Here is a 21,345-nt window from a genome sequence, read left to right on the forward strand (position 1 = left end):
ACAGTCACAGGGCCCCAGGGCAGGCAGGGCCCGGGTAGGGCCCTGAGCAGCAAGCCGCACGGCCTCAGTCTCAGCACAGTCACAGGGCCACAGGGCAGGCAGAAGCCAGGGGGGCCCTGCGCAGCCAGCTGCACTGCAGCAGTCCCACCACAGCCACAGGGCCCCAGGGGCATGGGGCAGAATGTGAGACATGGGGGCAGAATGTGAGACACAGGGGCGAGGGCAGAATGTGAGACATGAGGGCAGAATGTGAGACATGGGGGCAGAATGTGAGACACGGGGGCCGAGGGCAGAATGGACATAAGGGCAGAATGTGAGACATGGGGGCAGAATGTGAGACATGGGGGCAGAATGTGAGACATGGGGGCAGAATGTGAGACATGGGGGCAGAATGTGAGACATGGAGGCCGAGGGCAGAATGGACATGGGGCAGAATGTAAGACACGGGGGCAGAATGTGAGACATGGGGGCAGAATGTGAGACATGGGGGGCCGGGGGCAGAATGGACATGGGGCAGAATGTGACAGTGAGACACAGGAGGGGAAGAATGGATACGGCGCAGAATGTGACAGACAGTGAGACACAGGAGTGGCAGAATGTGACAGTGAGACACAGGAGGGGGCAGAATGGATATGAAGGATTGAGGGCAGAATATGAGACATGGGAGGCAGAATGTGACAGTGAGACACAGGAGGGGCAGAATGGATACGGTGACAGAATGTGAGACACAGGAGGGGGCAGGATGGGAGACACATGGGGCAGGATGGATACGATGTAGACAGAAGGGGCAGGATCGGGAGATCGCATGGGGGAAGAATGGATACTCATGAGGGCAGGATGAGAGAAAATATGGCTGGAGCCAGGAATGAGACGGGATGGGGGATATTATTACCATAGGGGCTAATTTAGGGATATTATTACTGCAGTGATGTAATTATTTTATTTTTTTGAGGATACTGTTTTAAATGGGGGGAGGTCCTGTTACTGTGCAGAGCGACACCATGTCGCCTTTTTTTCTTCATCTGGTATAGTGTAGAAGTTGGGGAAAAAAATTAAGTAATGTGTTCTGCAAGCGGAGCTCTAGATAACTATGTTATTTCCTGCAGAGACGAGCCCTGGCTGGAAGACGTGATGGCGTTCTGTGCTGGATGAAAGATGAAAAGCGAAGACAAAGGACTTCACCTAGAGACATCACTGGTGAGTCAGTGTGTTGCCTGTACACTGACACTATATGCAGAGTGCCTTTGTACAATGTCACAAGTGATCACTGTATAACCTGTGCACTGACACTGAACACTATATACAGAGTTCCTGTGTACAATGTCACCAGTGATCACTGTATTATCTGTACACTGGCACTACATACAGAGCTCCTGTGTATAATGTCACCGGTGATGACTGTATTACCTGTACACAGACACTGCATACTAAGTACAGATCACCTGTGTATAATGGCACTTATGGTCATAATATTATGGTTTTTTTTAATGATCAGTATTGTAGTATTCGGTCACTGGTGGTAATATGTGGTCTGGGCATGGTGTAGCTGTATTTGTTCCTTGTATGTGCTATTATTCTGTCACTGGTGGTAATGTGTGGACTGGTCATGGTGTAGCTGTATTTGTTCCTTGTATGTGGTATTATTGGTCACCATGTGGTGGTAATATGGTGTCTGGACATGGTGTGGTGGTATTTGTCCCTTTGGATGTGATATTATTGGTCATTTTAAAAATTGAAAAACAAAATATATATCTAAATTGTGTTGGATATTTTAACAAATGTTTAATAGGTTAGAGTAGCGTAGGGCCTGGCCAAAAGAGTCTACCTTGTCGTGGTGGCAGAATTAAAAAATCTTTTGGCCAAAACAAGAGCTGCTGGCTATGTGTGTGATCTGGAGATGGGAAATGTTAATGTGTGATTGGTGAGAAGTGGAGTTTTTCCAAGAGAGAGCAGTGGGACTGTGGACAGTTCGAGTGGTGGAGGGCGGGGCTGGAGTGGAGCCTGGGCGGAGTCTCAAGGGGGCCCCAAAAATTTTGCCAGTATGGGGCCCTGAAATTCCTAGTGGCAGCCCTGTCTATTAGTGCCAGCATTAAATGAGGTATTAGAGGTGCTACAATTAGAGTCTGATGATTCCGGAACTGAAGACATTGAAAAAACAACATGCGACTTTTTGGTTGGAGTGCTCTGAGTCTGGCTATGCTTTAGAATGGATTTCAGTCTGCGTGGTAATTTTTCCCACTGACCCCATTCATAGACTTTATTGGTTGCATAGTCCTTTAAATCTCTTGCAAACTTCCTTTTCTTTCTACTCATTATATCTTCATCCAGAGTAGACAAATTCTCTTTCATATTTTTAAGAGACTGGTCATATTGTGGCATGGTTTTTATGCTTTTCCATTGATTTTTGCATATCTTCGATTTCTTTCTGAATTTCAGCAAGTTTTACTTCTTCCTGCTTAATAATCAGTCTCTTTAAGTTAAGAGAACAATTTGTTAAAATTTGATTCCAGCTCTCCACAAATTCTGTGTTACAGCTGGTTGTCGGCAATTTTCTTATTCTTAGTCCTCTGGGGATCATCTCCTTTGCATATAAATGCGCATAGGACCTTTTGTTAAATCATGTGATAAAAGCTGTCATTTCTATTGGTCTTTGATAAGTATAAGGTTTGCGTCATGTAATTAATTTTCAGCTGTGAAAAAGATCCGCTCAGGATCGAAACGTGTAGCTTATGGTTTAGTGCCCTACAGCACATCCATATGCTTGTGAGGAGAAAGACGATATACTCAATTTTAAAAAAAAAATTTTGGAATAAAGTAAGCATTTTTTAGTAGCTGGAACTCTCCTGCTTTTTTTTGTCTACAATCAACATTTGTTGGGTCCAGACGAGGTTTCGTGCTCCGACTGTGGTTTGTGATCTGGCTAGGGCTTTTTTAGCCCACTCTTTGTATTTGTGTTGTTCCACCTGCCCTACCTGTTGCGGAGTGAGTTCCGCCAATTCAGCCGGTGAGTGTTCAAGAATGCTACGCCCCCTTTGCTGTTGTTGTGGTTCCGACACTGGGACTGTCTCCACATCTACAGTCCATGGGTCTTCACTTTTTACCCTTAATTAGATGGCCTTTGGTGGTATCAGTTCCTCTGGCATGCCTACAATTTACGCTATTTTGCTCTTGGGGGGGGAAGTGTCAGGGTGTCCTCCCTCAAATTCACGCACCTCACGGGTATAGTTCTATCGCATACTGTAGCCAGGGTCCGGTCAACTAGGAGTCCAGATGGTAAATTCTGCAAGGTATCTGGTTCTAGCCATACCTCAACCCCCTCCAGCGCAGTGCAAGCTCGGACAGGTAGCGAGAGTACACTTTGCCCCGGTGGTATGACAAGATTGGTTGAAGCCAGAATGATCACTTTTCCCAGCACTTTTCCACCACAGGAGATGTCCTGCGCCTGGGCTGTCTGGATCAGTTGTTGAAAAACTCTTCTCTGGGGAGTCCACGGGCTCCACTATTTCAGGAACATGTCTGGAGACTCATTAATTTCATGGCTTCCAAACTCCCTAAGTACATTCATTCCTAGTGTGACCATATGTTCACGCTCGGTGTTGCCTGCGGTTAACACCACCACCTTGTGGCCCAAGTCTTTGCCGCAGACCCTGATATGCATCCAAGCCACCCTTGCGACCAGGATGGGCAGTTCATTAGCAGCCGTCAACTTGATCACTGACCCCCCACTCAGGCCTTTTTGCTTCAGGGAAATGTCTCCTAAAATATGCCTCTAGCATCGTAGTTACTTGAGAGCCCATATCTACCAGGCAGCAGACGGCCTGACCATCCACTTCGGCCCAGACTAAGGGACACACTGAAACTAAATTGGTGGAGCTGCTGGTTCTCCTTTCTGGCTGTTCTCGCTCTGGGCGGCATCCCGCAGCCTTGGAGCCTCCTAGTTTAATGGGTGGTGCTGGAGCAGCCGTCCTCGTTGTGGGCAAACCAAGGCCACATGCCCCAGCTCTCCGCAGAGATAACATGTAGGGGGCTCTTCCCAATGGGGCACTCTTCCACCTCGTCGTGGTTCTGAGAGGGTTCTCCCCCCGGATGAACTTAGCAAGGTCACCTTCCTTTTGGTTTTGGTCAGATCTTCCCGCATGACTTGGATCTCCTTCCTCAAGTCTTCCACCCATCCTGGTTTGGCGATTAAGTTCACAGACACCTTTCCAGTTCCGAACATTTGCCGCCGGAACTGTCACCCTCTGCTCCTGCTCACGTGCCTCGCCTCCAACCTCTGCGAAGGTAATGCGTGAGTTCACTAGCAAGCGCTCTCGCAGGGCTTGTTTTAACACAGCGCGTCTCTCATCCTGGTCACTAACTGGTCTCTAAGCACTACATCAGTCGGCCCTACTCCCACACCGTCTTTCCTGACTATGCCCATGTGGATTTCTTGTAATACATTCATGTACTGCCTCACCGTCTCCCCCTATCTTTGAATCCGGCTAAATAGCCACATGCACAATTCCCCTACATCTGTGGGGTCTCCATGAGTCACCTCCAGTATGTGCAATACTTTGTCAAGTGTATCCCGTTCTCGAGGGGGTCACAGCATAACTGAATCCCTCGCCTCTCCCTCGAAAGCCATCATGGCGACCTCCGCCTGCAGGGCGGGAACCATAGGGTGCATTCGCATCATCACTCTAATCCGCTCAGTCCAGCGGTGTTATTCCCATTGAACTTCGGAAGATTGTTTAACATTGCCCCCAAGGAGATACAGGACCTAGGGCCCTCCCCAGATGCTTGGTCTGCCTTGTCCGTAGGGGTAGACTGCATCCTGCCAACTACTACAACCAAAAAAAAGGGGAGGGGGGCCTTAACATGCAAAAAAATATTAAAAACAAGAAGTGAATTAAAATACCTTTATTAATAATGCTAAGTAGTACTATACATTTAAAAGTGCTTGCACAAAAAAATAAAACATTAATATAATCCAAAATATTATAATAAAATAAGAAAATCACCACCATTATAATATTGCTTTAAATGGTCTATAGAAAAATATTGCCAAACATCACAGCAGTTATATAGGGCATGAAAAGTGCCACAGTGCAAATAAAATAAAAAAAATATAAATTGATGCATGCTAAAGTGCAACAGAGCATACATAACAAAACAATTATATGCAAAAAAATGAATATCGGCTGATGCCAAGGGTGCTAGTAATTAACCTGCATTTTAAAATATTAGGCATAAAGTGCATAAATAGCAATCATGTTAAATAAACCACAATAAAGTGTAAGTGCACCAAAAAATGCCCATAGACATTACATACTGCTGCACGACGCACGCTAATCATCACGCTTCAGGTGATATACATGTTTTTTTGCTATGTGTGTATGGTTTAATTTGCCTCTTAATATCAGCAGTATGTAATGTCTATGGGCATTTTTTTGGTGCACTTTCACTTTATTGTGGTTTATTTAACATGATTGCAATTTATGCACTTTATGCCTAATATTTTAAAGTACAGGTTAATTACTAGCACCCTTGGCAATTGTTTTGTTATATATGCTCTGTTGCACTTTAGTACGCATCACTTTATATTTTTTTATTTTATTTGCACTGTGGCACTTTTCATTCCCTATATAACTGCTGTGATGTTTGGCAATATTTTTCTATAGACCATTTAAAGCAATATATGATTATAATGGTGGTGATTTTCTTATTTTATTATAATATTTTGGATTATTGTAACAACCCTGCTGGCATCACTGCATTGCCTCCCATTCCCCACTCACCAACTTGCTCACTGCTCCAGTCCTTGCTGTGATTTCTGTACACTGTCAGCTCCATGCTCTGTCTCTCTTATCTCCTGTATGCTGCGTTCATGTTTCCTGACTGTGTGTATAGGGGGCGGCGCCTGAACTCTCTGCTTCTTATGGAGTCAGGGTGCACCTGGCTAATGTGTCCCTGACCAATTACCTAGAGCCCTCTACTATTTAAGCCTGCCTCATCCACTGGAACATTGCCTGTGCAATGTCTAACCTCAGTTAGTTTCTTGCTGCTGAGTAAGCAAGGCCCTGTCCTGTGTCTCGCTTTCTTTGAAGGCTCTTATTGCTTATCTCTGTACCTTGCCTAGTACTTCTCTGTGTGCCCTCCAGGAGGCAGAATACCCTGGTCTCTGTGCTATAGCTCCTGATCTTGTCTTGCCTAGTACCTCCGTCCACCTTCTAGGAGGCAGTATATCCTGGTCCTTGAGTCTTTGTCCCTGTACCTTGTCTGAACTCTGTCCTACCCCTGCCTCCTTGTCTTTGACTTCTTTCCCTGCTGTGTATTTCCCTGTGTCCTCCCTGTATGTGCTCTGTACCCTTGCAGCTCTGCCTGCTCAGCACCCTTGCGGCTCTGCCTGCTCTGCACTCATGTAGCTCCGCCTGCTCTACACTCCTGTGACTCCGCCTACTCCGCACTCCTGCCTGTATCCATACCTGCTCCTCCCGTGTGAACAGGTCCAAACCTGTCCCGTCATATTCCACTCCCTCCTTTCAGTACCCGTACCTGCACCTCCTGTGTGAACAGGACCCTACATGTTCCTCCATATTCCATTCCTTCCGGCCAGTACCCGCTCCTGCTGTGTGATCAGGTCCCTACCTGTTCCTTCGTACACCACGCCTGCCTGCCCTGTGTCTCAAGCCGTGCCTGCCTGCCCTGTGTCTCAAGCTGTGCCTGCCTGCTCTGTGTCTCGTCCGTGCCTGCCTGCTCTGTGTCTCATCCGTGCCAGCCTGCTCGGTGTCGCGTCCATGCCAGCCTGCCCTGTGTCTCCATGCCATGCCTGCTTGCCCTGTCTCAGCCATGCCTGCTTGCCCTGTGTCTCAGCCTGCCTGTCACTGGCACCTGATCAGGTGTCCTGTCCCCAAGTGGGATCAGCAGTCACAGCCAGACACCACCCTGGAGTGGCACCTGGCAGCTGCCTGCCGCACAACACTGACCTCACCATTGGAGGCTCCAGAGAAGACCAAGGCAGCTGTCTAAAGGCCCTTTTACATTTAGCGATGCACCAGCGATCCGACCCGGTCAGGATCGCTGGTGCATCGCTAAATGATCGCTAGTGAGCTTTCATACAGAAAGATCTCACAGTGATGCAGCAGCGACACAGCGCACGATACTCACCTTTTACACACAGCGATCCAGACGTCCTCCCGCCCGCGTCCAGCGTCGCTCGTCTCACACAGCAGGAAGCCCAGCAGGAAGCGCCCGACGAGAAATGGAGCCGCCCAATCTCGCGCGATCAGCGATGGACAGCGGGGGAGCCGGTCGGAGGTAAGTATCATACATAGCGATATCGCTAGCAATATAGCTATAACGTCACAAAACCAGTGACGTTTTAGCGATATTGCTAGCGTTATCTCTATGTGTAAAACCCCCTTTAGTCTCGCCCCTTCCAGGGTAGTCTGGTCTGTGGCACAGTGGGGCCACAACCCCCCGGCTCACGCCAATCAGCGAAGGCGCGAGCGTGACAATTATATTGGTTTTATTTTTTTGTGCAAGCACTTTTAAATGTATAATACTACTTACCATTATTAAAAAGGTATTTTAATTCACTTCTTGTTTTTAATTTTTTTTTGCATGTTCAGGCCCCCAACCCCTTCTTTTTGGTTGTAGTATATCCGAATGGTTGGCCATTCTCCATGACACAGCATTGAGCTGTTTTAACTAATTAACCTTTTTCATTTTTATATAAAATATATATATATATATATATATATATATATATATATCTTGGCTCACTATTTTTATTTTCATTCAGTGCTGTGTCTTACATGTTTTATTCGGCCAACTATGCCAAGTGTAGGATACAGCAGGAACACGGGATGCAGTAACGGACTGGAGGCAGAGCAAGGGTTAAGTGGGTTTAATAATATAGTGGATACCCAGGGAGAAGTGGGGGAAAGGGCTTATTTCAGCGGGGGTATTATAGCTAGGAAAAGCAAATTTAAGCAAATAAGGCAAGAAGTTCTGAAGTGTTAAACTTAACAAACCAGCGACTTCAGCAGTTGGAGTCCTGGGTGTAAACATTGGCGCCAATGACGTGGGGTCCGGTGTAGTCCTGAAGAAGATGGCCTCCTGGATCCTGGCGACCGTGATAATTCCCCGAGGTCCTGGTGATGGTCTTGGGTCCGGAAGATGAGGGAACGGAGGGGATAAAGTTTCTATCCTGGGCAGTGTTTATCATTGCGCGGTGACTATGTGGGGACTTATCAGGGCACAGTTCAAAACGCGTCACCCGGCTTTCCTGCCGGGAAGGGCGCGTGTCTACGTTCCTCCCACGGGCCTTAGGACTCACTGTCAGAGGTGTTAGCAACATCAATGGTTTCAGCGGTGGCAGCGGAGACTGTGATGTCAGCGGTAGCAGCGGAGTCGTCGGTCACGAGGCAAGCGTCTGTCGACAGTCTCTGGTAGTCGCAATGCGGCCCTTCAGGTTTGGACCTGCTCCGATGTGATGCTCCAAGGTCGGAGCACTCACACTGTCCACCTGTGCGCTGCGTGTTCACACCAAGTCTGACCTTCCTGCGCGCTGTGACCTTTTTCAGCTTAGCGTGCCCCCTATCACTGGGTGCAAAAGTTGGTCCAGGGCCCCAAGCCTTCCCCCGTGCAACAGAGGTGAAAGCCCCTACAGTTTCGGATCCGTCACGGAAAAGGTATGCCTGCTTTGGTTTTTCTCCTTACATATACATTCAGAGATGTAGAACTAAAGCAGTAGACACCAAGGTGACACTAGACACCAAGTCTTGGAATCCCCAGGGCTTGCTGAACAAACCTCTGTATGTAACAGTTCCTGCAGTGATTCTACCTCCTCCACCTCCACTAGGGCCTCCACCTGCGCCCGCAACCTCCGCCTTAATTAAACACACTTTCCAACACTGCAGAAAGAATCCCTCCCCCACCTCTGTACTGCACAGCCAGGGATCACTGTAATCAGGCAGTGTTTACAATATTAAGCCTTGGAGATCGCAATCAAACAGATCAACAGTTGTGGACAGCTATCCATGCCAAGTTTGAGCAATAGCTGTCTACACTCAACCTGGAGCCAGGGAAGGCCATGTGCGATAAAGGTGCAAACCTGGTGGCAGCACTAAGCTGGGCCAACCTCAAGCACGTGCCTTGTATGGTTCGCATCCTCAACCTGGTGGTACAGCAATTCCTCCACCACTGTCGCAGCCTGGATGCGCTGCTGCAGAAACCATTGTTGTGCTGACTTCCATCATTCCACTTCAGTTGGTATAGAGATCTGTCAAACTACTAGTTAACCGGTTGATATGCGATATGACTACATACAAACTCTGCACATGTTGCAGCGACTGTGGCAGCAGCTCCGAGACCTGGTGCAGGATGACATTTTTCATAGCCTGGCACAATGCAGTAAGGACATGGTGCAATTCAAACTTGCGCACTGGATATAGATGAAGGACCTCTGCACCCTTCTGTATGTTTTCTTAATGGCTACTATGATGGTTAGCGGTGATGATGCCGTCATCAGCATCCCTATTACTGTCATCTACATGCTGGAGCACACTTTAAATAGTGTGGGTGAGCAGGTGGTGGTGGTCCTGGGGGAAGAGGAGAAACCAGAGGAGGATACCTTTAGCATTAACAATATCTATAAACTCAGGTCTGTCATCTCATAGACAATTGCCATGGGAGGAACTAATGGAGAAGGACCATGAAAAGGGCAAGAAGGAAGAGGTGATAGATGCGCAACAGTTAGGAGATGAAGACGATAATAATTCCCTTTATGTTGTCCATGGTTGTCAGGAGGGAATGGAGCAAGAAAGCTTGAGTGTTATACCATCACCAACACACTGTGGAGTTGGCCCTCATGAAAGAGACCAACCCATGAGCGCCTTCTTGCAGCACTATCTGCAACATGATTGTTACCCATATAGTTATGATTACAAATAGTGCTGACTACTGGGTTGCCAGTGTGTTCTATCCACAACACAAAAGTAAATTTTGCCTGTTACTCCCCCCCCCGGAAAGGGACACGCCCATGCTGCAGTATCGAAACATGCTGGAAGACAATCTTGAGAGTGGTTTTCCCCAACACAGCAGTGAGGCACACAGTTTGAATCGCAGTGATAGCCTTCCAACCATAGAAACGCTCATTTGTCAATGCCAAAACTTTAGCAGTCTTGCGCGCCGTAGTCCTGTTTTACAACTCCTCCAAGAACAGCATCTGCAAAGAGTTTGTATGTTCTACCCATGTTTGCAAGGGTTTACTCTCAGTCATTTATTTCTACCCACACTACAAATACATTAGTAACAGAAGAATTTTTTTGGGCCAGTCAATGAGGTCTGTTTAACATTGACTACATGCTCCAAACAATTTCAAAGTGAGATGCCCCCTACTGTATGACATTAGTAACAGAAGAATTTTTGGGGGGCTTGTCAATGAGGCCTGTATAACATTGACTAGATGCTACAAACAATTTCAAACTGCAATTTCCCTTACTGTTTGACATTAGTAACAGAAGAATTTAGGGGGGGCCTGTCGATGAGGACTGTACAACATTGACTACATGCTCCAAACAATTACAAAGTGATATGTCCCCTACTGTATGACATTAGTAACAGAAGAATTTTGTGGGGGCCTGTCGATGAGGCCTGTATAACATTGACTAGATGCTACAAACAATTTCAAACTGAGATCTCCCCTTCTGTATTCAGTTAGTAACATAAAATAATATTTCTTAAGGTGGATGAGGCCTGTATAATCTAAAAGAATGCCCTCTTTCCTATTGTTGCTGTTGGTAAGTTGCAGGTTTGCTGGAGAAATATGGTAGACGTGTCGTTAGATGAACTGATCATGAAAAGGGGCGTGATGACGGTGGGAATGGGAACGTATAACAGGATCAATAGCAGGGCGGCTATGGGAAGAACGAGATCCAGGTTCCAGCCTACTGCAATAATAACTCCTTTACCCAACACCATTTACCATAGAGCGTTTGATGTTCGCCAGAAGATAGGTGTAACAGATGTGTGTCTCAAGCTAGGCATAAAAGATGCCTGTGAGAAATTGGATGCCGAAAATGCACATAATCTAGTGCATCAGAACAATTTCAAATTCAGATCTCGGCTGCTGTATCACGTTTGTAAAAAAAATTAAATTAATTAATTTTTATGTGCAACAGCTCTGCACACAGAACAATTTCAGCGCCACTAAATAAAAAGGTTGGATATAGCGGGCTGCATCACATTTATCAAGAGAAACAAATTCATATTTTAATGTGCTTAAGGTCTGCAGACAACTTCATATCTCTGCCACAAAATGACAACGTGGGATTCAGCAGGCTGTATCATATTCAGCAACAGAAAAAATTATACTTTTTTTAATGTGCCTTAGGTTTGCAGAAAGGTTCATATAATCACAGCACTAAATGACAAGGTGGGATACAGCAGGCTGTTTCACATATAGCTAGTGATATAGAAGGGTTAATGGTTTGCCTTTATATCCCCTTAACTGCCTTTAACCCCTTCACCCCCAAGGGTGGTTTGCACGTTCATGACCGGGCCAATTTTTACAATTCTGACCACTGTACCTTTATGAGGTCATAACTCTGGAACGCTTCCATGGATCCCGGTGATTCTGACATTGTTTTCTCGTGACATATTGTACTTCATGTTAGTGGTAAAATTTCATTCAAATAACTTGTGTTTATTTGTGAAAAAAATGGAAATTTGGCAAAAATTTTGAAAATTTTGCAATTTTCCAACTTTGAATTTTTATGCCCTTAAATCACAGAGATACGGCACACAAAAAACTAGATAAGTAACATTTCCCACATGTTTACTTTACATCAGCACAATTTTGGAGCCAAAATTTTTTTTTGTTAGGAAGTTATAAGGGTTAAAAGTTGACCAGCGATTTCTCATTTTTACAACACCATTTTATTTTTAGGACCACATCACATTTGAAGCCACTTTGAGGGGTCTATATGATAGAAAATACCCAAAAGTCACACCATTCTAAAAACTGAACCCCTTAAGGTGCTCAAAACCACATTCAAGAAGTTTATTAACCCATTAGGTGCATCACAGGAATTTTTTTGAATATTTAAAAAGAAATGAACATCTAACTTTTTTTCACAAAAAAAATACTTCAGGTTCAATTTTTTTTATTTTACCAAGGGTAACAGGAGAAATTGGACTGCAAAAGTTATTGTGCAATTTATCCTGAGTACGCTGATACCTGATTTGTGGGGGGGAACGACTGTTTCGGCGCATGGCAGAGCTCAGAATGGAAGGAGCGCCGTTTGACTTTTTCAATGCAAAATTGGCTGGAATTCAGATCGGACGCCATGTCACGTTTGGAGAGTCCCTGATGTACCTAAACAGTGGAAACCCCCTACAAGTGACCCCATTTTGGAAACTAGACCCCCCAAGGAACTTATCTAGATATGTGGTGAGAACTTTGAACCCACAAGGGCTTTACAGAAGTTTATAACGTACAGCGGTAGAATTAAAAAATCATATTTTTTCCACAAAAATGATCTTTTCACCCCAATTTTTATTTTCCCAAGGGTAACAGGACCCTAAAAGTTATTGTGCAATTTGTCCTGAGTACGCTGATACCCCACATGTGGGGGTAAACCACTATTTGGGCGCATGGCAGAGCTCGGAAGGGAAGCAGCGCCATTTGACGTTTTTGGCTGGAATTGAGATCGGACACCATGTCGCGTTTGGAAAACCCCTGACGTACCAAAACAGTGGAAATCCCCCACAAATGACACCATTTTGGAAACTAGACCCCCTAAGGAACTTATCTAGATGTGTGGTGAGAACTTTGAACCCCCATGGGCTTCACAGAAGTTTATAACATAAAGCCATACAATTAAAAAATCATATTTTTTCCACAAAAATGATCTTTTCACCCTCAATTCTTATTTTTCCAAGGGTAAAAGGACCGTAAAAGTTATTGTGCAATTTGTTCTGAGTACGCTGATACCCCACATGTGGGGGTAAACCACTATTTGGGCGCATGGCAGAGCACGGAAGGGAAGCAGCGCCATTTGACGTTTTTGGCTGGAATTGAGATCGGACACCATGTCGCGTTTGGAAAACTCCTGATGTACCAAAACAGTGGAAACCCCCCACAAGTGACACCATTTTGGAAACTAGACCCCCTAAGGAACTTATCTAGATGTGTGGTGAGCACTTTGACCCCCCCAGTGCTTCACAGAAGTTTATAATGCCCGGGCGTGAAAATAAATAATTCGTATTTTTTCCACAAACATAATCTTTTAGTCACCATTTTTTTATTTTCCCAAGGGTACCAGGAGAAATTGGACCCCAAAAGTTGTTGTCCAATTTGTCCTGAGTATGCTGATACCCCATATGTGGGAGAAAACTACTGTATGGGCACACGTCGGGGCTCGGAAGGGAAGTAGTGACGTTTTGGAATGCAGACTTTGATGGAATGGTCTGCGGGTGTCATGTTGCCTTTGGAGAGCCCCTAATGTACCTAAACAGTGGAAACCCCCCACAAATGACCCCATTTTGAAAACTAGACCCACTAAGGAACTTATCTAGATGTGAGGTGAGCACTTTGAACCCCCAAGGGCTTCACTGAAGTTTATAATGCCAGGGCATGAAAATAAAAAAATCGTATTTTTTCCAGAAACATGATCAATTAGTCCCCAATTTTTTCATTTTCCCAAGGGTAACAGGAGAAAGTGGACCCCCAAAAGTTGTTGTCCAATTTGGCCTGAGTACGCTGACACCCCATATGTGGGAGAAAACTACTGTATGGACACATGTCGGGGCTCGGAAGGGAAGCAGTGACGTTTTGGAATGCAGACTTTGATGGAATGGTCTGCGGGTGTCATGTGCGTTTGGAGAGCCCCTGATGTACCTAAACTATTGAAACTCCCCACAAGTGACCCCATTTTGGACACTAGACCCCCCACGGAACTTATCTGGATGTGTGGTGAGCACTTTGAACCCCCAAGTGCTTCACAGAAGTTTATAACACTCGGACGTGAAAATAAAAAAATCATTTTTTTCCACAAAAATGAAATTTTTGCCCCCAATTTTTTATTTTCCTAAGGGTAACAGGAGAAATTGGACCCCAAAAATTGTTTTGCAATTTGTCCTGAGTAGGCTGATACCCTACATGTGGGGGTAAAACACTGTTTGGGCGCATGGCAGAGCTTGGAAGGGAAGGAGCACCATTTGACTTTTTCAACTCAGAATTGGCTGGAATTGAGATCAGACGCCATGTTGCATTTGGAGAGCCCCTGATGTGCCCAAACAGTGGAAACCCCCAATTATAACTCCAACCCTAACCCCAACACACCCCTAACCCTAATCTGAGCCCTAACCCTAGCCCTAACCTTAAGGCTGTGTGCACACGCTGCGGATTTTGCTGCGGTTCCGCAGCGGTTTTGGCTGCTGCGGACCCGCAGCAGTTTCTGCTGCGGTGTACAGTACCATGATTCCCTATGGGAATCAAAAACCGCAGTGCAGACGGTGCGGAATTTTCCGCGCAGATTATCTGCGGTTTTCAAACCGCAGAAAGAATTGACATGTCAATTCTTTCTGCGGATTCTCCTGCGGTTTGCCATCTCCTCTATTGAGGAGATGAAAAACCGCAGGACAAAACCGCAGAGCAATCCGCAGGTAAAACCGCAGGTCTTTTGACCTGCGGTTTCACCTGCGGATTTTACAAAATCCGCGCGGATGAATCCGCACCTAATCCGCAGCGTGTGCACACAGCCTTACCCCAACGGGAAAATGGAGATAAATACTTTTTTTTTAGTTTTATTATTTTTCCCTAACTAAGGGGGTGATAACGGGGGGTTTGACTTACTATTTATGGCGGTTTTTATGTTTGGCGACTGTCACACGCTAAGAGACGCTTTTTATTGTAAAATAGTTTTTGCATCACCACATTTTGAGAGCTATAATTTTTCCGTCTTTTGACCCACTGAGTCATGTGAGGTCTTATTTTTTGCGGGACGAGTTGATGTTTTTATTGGTACCATTTTCGGGCACGTGAAATTTTTTGATCGCTTTTTATTCCGATTTTTGGGACGCAGAATGAAGAAAAACCAGCGTTTCATGAATTTCTTTTGGGGGGGTGCGTTTACACCGTTCCGCGTGCGGTAAAATTGATAAAGCGGTTTTATTCTTCGGGTCAGTACGGTTATAGCGATACCTCATTTAGGTCGTTTTTTTATGTTTTTGTCGGTTTTATGCAATGAAAACTATTTTATATAAAAAATAATTATTTTTGCATCGCTTTATTCTGTGAGCTATAACTTTTTTATTTTTTCGCTGATGATGCTGTGTGGCAGCTCATTTTTTGCAGGACAAGATGACGTTTTCAGCGGTACCATGGACATTTATATGAGTCTTTTTGATCGCGCGTTATTACACTTTTTGTTTGGCGGTATGATAATAAATCATTGTTTTTTGCTTCGTTTTTTATTTTTATTTTTTAAGGGGTTCGCTAAAAGGGTTAACTAATGGGACAGTTTTATAGGGCGGGTCATTACGGACACGGCGATACCTAATATGTGTACTTTTATTGTTTTTTTTTTTTTATTATTTCCAAAAAATGGATTTATTGAGGGAATATTTTTTTTTTTTTCTAATTTATTTGGCGATTTTTTTTAATTTATTTTTACATTTTTTTTTAATTTTTTTTTTACTTTATTACATAGTCCCAGGTGGGACATCACTGTCCTGTGACAGATCGCTGATCTGTCACATCACAGATCACTGTGACAGATCAGCAATCTGTCACAGGCATTGAAGAAGACTTCCTCTTGCCTGCGCTTTGCCTGACAGCTTCCTCAGGTCCCCGAAGGCCCCCGTCGCCATCTTGGATCCGGGGGCCTGGAGGATAGGAGCCCCCCGCAGCAGCGCTACACATTGCGCTGCCGTGGGGGGCTCAGGGAAGCACGGAGGGAGCCCCCTCCCTCCCGATGCTTCCCTTTAACTCCCGGTACACCGCGATCATGTTTGATCGCGGTGTGCAAGGGGTCAACGTGTCGGGGGTGGTCCGTGACCGCCCCTGACACATAGTGCCGGGTGTCAGCTGTGATAATCAGCTGACACCAGGCCGCGATCAGCGGCGCTCACCACGTGGGCGCCGCTGATCGCGGTAGACGTACTATCCCGTCCACGGTCATACGGGCCCGGGTACCGTGGACGGGATAGTACGTCGGATGTCAGGAAGGGGTTAATTCTTCAATTGCCTTTTGCCTTTCATTGCTATGTTTTTTTTTTATTCTGATGACACAGCAGACTATTAGGCTCTGCTTCAAGGAGACTATACTTGTTATCATATATGTTCTCAATAGTCAGCAACAACATGTTCTGGGTACATGGTAAACATGGTATGACCCTGGGATAAACGGTGGGGGCCACAAGAGCTCCATAGAATTACATATTGTTGTAAATGGTATAAAATATTGCCTTATGTTTCATTACGTCAGATAAAGTGATTTGCCCACGGCCCGTGTGCAGTCTCTTTTGTCTCCAAGCGCTTGTAAATTAAGGGCATAAACTCCAAATTTGGCCTCACTGGTGATCTGGCATATCTGACTCAGGGTCAGAACGAAAACAGCTACAACAGTTTTGGTGCCCGAACGCGGGACCGTGGAAACCAGCCTATTCGGAATCCGTATGTGGGAGTTTCCTGGGAGATTGGAACTGCAAAACCCAGCAGCTGCAGCAGGTGAGCAAATTTTATTCTTACATTGATTTTGCATATGCAATCTCTCTCTGGATCTCTACATATCTCTGCGTAAGGCTGTACAACACGGTTCAAAAGAACCTACATCACCAGTGAGCAGTGAGTATGTCCGTATGAGAGTTGAATAATAGAGTAATAAGATAATATTTGTCATCTGTATTATCTGTCAGTCTGTTCTGGCAATATACTAATATGCTAACTGGTTGTGTACTGGTGTACTGTGTAGCACAGAGCCTGGGATAGACACCGTGCAGTGTTGATTCTGGATTGGCAGTAAATCATATGAGGCTGAAATTTGTATATTGCTGTGGTCCTGGGTTTTTGTGATTTTTGCTGTTCTTGTTGTTTAAGAAGTTGGCTTTGGTGTTCTCAGAGTGTCAGTGGACACTGCTGTAGTTTCATAAGGTGTTAATTCCAAAGTTCCAAAATGCAAAATAGGCAGGCTGTGTGAATCCTTGTATGTATGTCTATGAGAACCTCTGAATGAGATGAGAGATGAGTAATTGAGTTTAAGGGATATGCATAAATTCCCGATTGATGAGGGGTTCCGATTAGTAATGGTCCTCTGTGTGTGACAGAGGACATTATTCAACTCACTTTGAGCTGAATTAGGCAGAGTGATTGAGATAAGGGATTTTTGTTATCTTCTCTTTGTAAAATCAAATGACCACTGAAAAGGGAAAGGAAAAAAAAATCCCTGAATGAGCACGTATGAATGAGTCATCACACATCATTTTGTGTCAAGAGATTGTTACCTTTCTAGTTCTTGTGGGAGAGCCCGGACAGATATGTTACAGATATTTTAAATCTACATCTGAGACTGAATGAATTGAGTAATGATATAGCTCGTGTTATATGTGGCTTTACACTGTAAAGTTTCCTGGATGCATTTGGCCAGAAAAGGGCAAGGCTCGGTTACTCACATTATACAGTTACCTGCTCTTACAGTGAAATCCCGTGATTTTGAGAGTTTTGTAGAAATTGATTTTTTGAATCAGATCTTTTTTATTAAACATTCAGGAATCAATACAGAAAGAATATGACATCTTATATAGCTAGTAAAAATTACATTGAGAGCAGATATTATTTAAAGGGTAAAACTCTTCCTGTGTAAGAATAAATAAAAAGAAGAAATCTCAAAACACAGATATTTGCATAAAATTGAGCCTATAAACAACATGGCTCCACAAATAAACAAAAATCAAAATTATACATCAGTGCCTCATTTCAGCGGGAAAACCATCCCCGCCAGCCGCGCCACTCCGCATCATATTTCGCCCCCCCGCATATCAGGTCCAATCCACCCCAGCCCCCTCCCACCGCGCCACTCAAAATCTACTTCACCACAAAGGGCACTAGACTTTATTTTCACCCCCCAAGCATCCCCTCATCGCAAGCACAACAGCAACTGGTCCAACATCGCATCCCGTACCAGTGCGCCCGAGGGGAGACCCGGTGACTCCATCCATGGCTGCCAAATTTTGTAAAACTTTCTTAATGCATTTCTTTTTAAATAAGCCCCCTTTCCAATCTGATGACATTATTTAGTTTATTTTTAAGCTCTGACAATGTTGGTGGCATAGGATCCAACCAATGATATGCAAGTATCTTTCTTGCCTGATACAGGATGCGTGCTATTCCCAGGGCCACTGCAGAGTCCGGGTCAACCCCCTCCTCCCACAAATTCAACAAACATAGACGAGGTGACGGTCGTATTGTGATATGGTATACTTGGGCTATGAGTCCCAGGGTCTGCCTCCAGAAATCCCCAATGTGCCCGCACTCCCACATAACATGCATCAAGTGGGCATCATCCTGCCCACAGCTAACACATTGTGTATTGGGCCTAAGTCCCATTTTAAATAATAAGCTGGGTGTTTTATATACCCTGTGAATGAGATATATTTGCGAAAGCCGCTGGCACTCAGAAACCGCCATTTTAGGGACCTGTTCTAGAATATCGGACCACTGGTCCTCCGTCAGGGGGCCAACGTCCCGTTCCCACTTATTCTTAGCAGCAGTCAGTGGATATGTCTCCAGATGGGCAGGCAATAATCTTTTATATAATTCAGAGATAAGTCCCCTAGAAGACTCAGATGTAAGCAGCATATGTAGTGTTTGATTATGTGTCACTAACACCGGATTTGTCCTTCTCTGTTTTTCCAATGCATGTCTTAGCTGTAAGTACTGATAAAAGAAGACGTGCGGGAGGTGAAATTCTGTTCTCAATTGTTCAAAACTCTTAAGAGTATTATTTTGCAAAATTTGTGACACCAGATAAATCCCTTTATCTTCCCATCTTCCGAACCCCACCAGCTTTTTGATCTCTTGCAAATCCGGATTTCGCCACAATGGCCACAATTCCGTAGGCCCATTTATCTTCAAAAGAGACTTACCCCTATCCCACACCCTGAAAATCATAGCCAACGTGGGGTATCGTGCCCCATTTATCTGCCGTCTTCCCACCTCCAACCGGCACCCTGGATATTTCCATACCGATCCTTCCCTCACAATATCACCACTATTGTCACACGCCCCGTCTCTACCCCAACCCTTAAGATGTTGCATCTGGGAGGCCATAAAGTATATGAATGGGTTTGGCACCGCCAATCCTCCCTCCTCCTTCCCTCGCTGCAGTATCTCCAAGCGAATCCTAGCCTGTTTTTTCTTCCAAATTAATTCCCGGAATAATGTATTTATTTTTGCAAAAAAGTCCCTACAGATCCACACCGGAGAATTATGTATCAAATATAATAATTGTGGCATCATTACCATTTTGATTAAGTTAGATCTACCAATATTCGACAACGGCAGGCGACACCAAGTATGTACTTTTGCTCTAAATCTCTGCAACAGGGGCTCCAGATTCAGAGCCCGAAAATCCTTCGGGGCAGGACTAACAATTATACCCAGATACTTAAACCTCCGAACTACAGGGACCGGTATCTGCAAATCTGAGAAATCCGCCAGGAGAGGGTCTATCGGCATTAAAGCTGATTTGGACCAATTAATCCGAAGACCAGGCCTCAGCCCAAATTCTCGAATGACCTCCATTGCCGGCAAAATCGAGGAATGTACCTTATCTAAATATAGAAGTAAATCATCCGCGTACAATGATATCCTCAACTCCACAGTTCCACATCTGAATCCCATTATTTCTCTGGACTTCCGAATTGCAACTGCCAATGGCTCCACCGCAGTAGCAAATAGCAAGGGCGAGAGCGGACACCCCTGTCTAGTACCTCTCCCAAGAGGAAAAGACTCAGAGACCCTGCCATTAGCCCCAACCTTCGCCACCGGCGAGCCATATAACAGCCTCACCCAATTTATAAATCTGTGTCCAAAGCCCATTTTCCGAAGTACCGCCCACAAAAAACCCCACTCCAGACTATCGAACGCCTTAGCGGCGTCTAAGGACAAAATTGCTCTTCCCCCCAACTCCCCAGAACTATGTTGAATCCCCAAGTATAGTTTCCTAAGGTTCATAGATGGGGCTCTGCCTGGGATAAATCCCGTCTGATCCTTCTGTATAACAGATGAGATAACTCGGGACATCCTATTGGCGAGTACCTTGGCCAATAATTTAACATCTGTTGATAATAAGGAAATCGGGCGATATGAATCCGGAACCTCTGGATCCTTTCCGGGCTTTAATATTAAAACTATCAAAGCTTCCCTCATAGATGGCGGGAGGACCCTCTGCCTTTCAGCCTCTTCAAATACCTTAAGTAGCTTAGGTAGCAGTAAGGGTGCATAGGTTTTGTAAAACTCGCCAGGCAGGCCATCCATTCCTGGAGCCTTTTCATTTTGCATCTGACCAAGCGCCTCCTCCAACTCCTCCAACAGGATGTCCCGATCCAATGAATCCCTATCGCTATCAGCCAATGCAGGGAGAGAGAGAGCATCCAGGTACTGCTCAATCTCAGTCTCCGTGAGACTGCAATCTGATGTGTATAGTCGCATATAATACCTCCTTATCTCACTCACTATGTCCGCACTGTCTGTCACAAGACCACCCGAGTCCGTTTTTAGCCTATTGATATATGAAGATCCGTCCTGTGCTCTAATGACCGTGGCCAATAAATGTCCTACTCCCTCCCCCTCTATAAAATATTTTTGTTTGAGGAAATAACGTTTATTTGCTGCCGCCGACATGAGGCTTTCCCTGAGCGACCCCTGTGCCTTCTCCAAAGCTTTTTTAGTTTCCTCTGTCGGGTTGAGTATCACCGCAGCCTCCGCAACAGACACCTCCTGGATCAGACTCTGGGTGTAGCGTCTATTTTGGCTTTTCCGTGTGCATATTTCTCTAATATATAAGCCCCTGACATAGGCTTTCATGGAATCCCAGACTATGTGTGATGATGCAGAGTACTCATTAAGTTGAAAATATTCTAGAATGGCATCATGCAAAGATCCCCCTATAAGCTGGATCCAGAAGGGATTAAGCTTCCAGATAGGTCTAGATAGGGTGAGGGGGTGTCCCCATGAAAGTGTGACATGTAGCGGCGAGTGATCAGATACACTTCTAGGCAGGTAGGCCACCCCTCGTACATATGGGGTCATGAGTGTATTCCCAATGGCCAGGTCTATCCGTGACATAGCGTGGTGGG

The 21,345-nt window shown here is 45.2% G+C and overlaps 2 long non-coding RNA genes across 3 annotated transcripts in view; one reads left to right on the top strand and one right to left on the bottom strand.

Moving 5' to 3' along the window:
• Positions 1-21,345, bottom strand: part of LOC141084788 (uncharacterized) — a 347,720-nt gene that overhangs the window by 267,981 nt on the left and 58,394 nt on the right. The gene's annotated exons all lie outside the window — the stretch shown is intronic.
• The window catches only part of LOC141084795 (uncharacterized), a 524,917-nt gene continuing 520,316 nt past the window's right edge, over positions 16,745-21,345 (top strand). The window contains exon 1 of the long non-coding RNA XR_012231120.1: positions 16,745-16,838. This is a non-coding gene — a long non-coding RNA (uncharacterized lncRNA). The remainder of the gene's footprint in view (positions 16,839-21,345) is intronic.

This window comes from Dendrobates tinctorius, unplaced genomic scaffold (assembly GCF_039654945.1).
Source record: "Dendrobates tinctorius isolate UK_male_01 unplaced genomic scaffold, ASM3965494v1 ptg000006l, whole genome shotgun sequence".
NCBI lineage: Eukaryota > Metazoa > Chordata > Amphibia > Anura > Dendrobatidae > Dendrobates > Dendrobates tinctorius.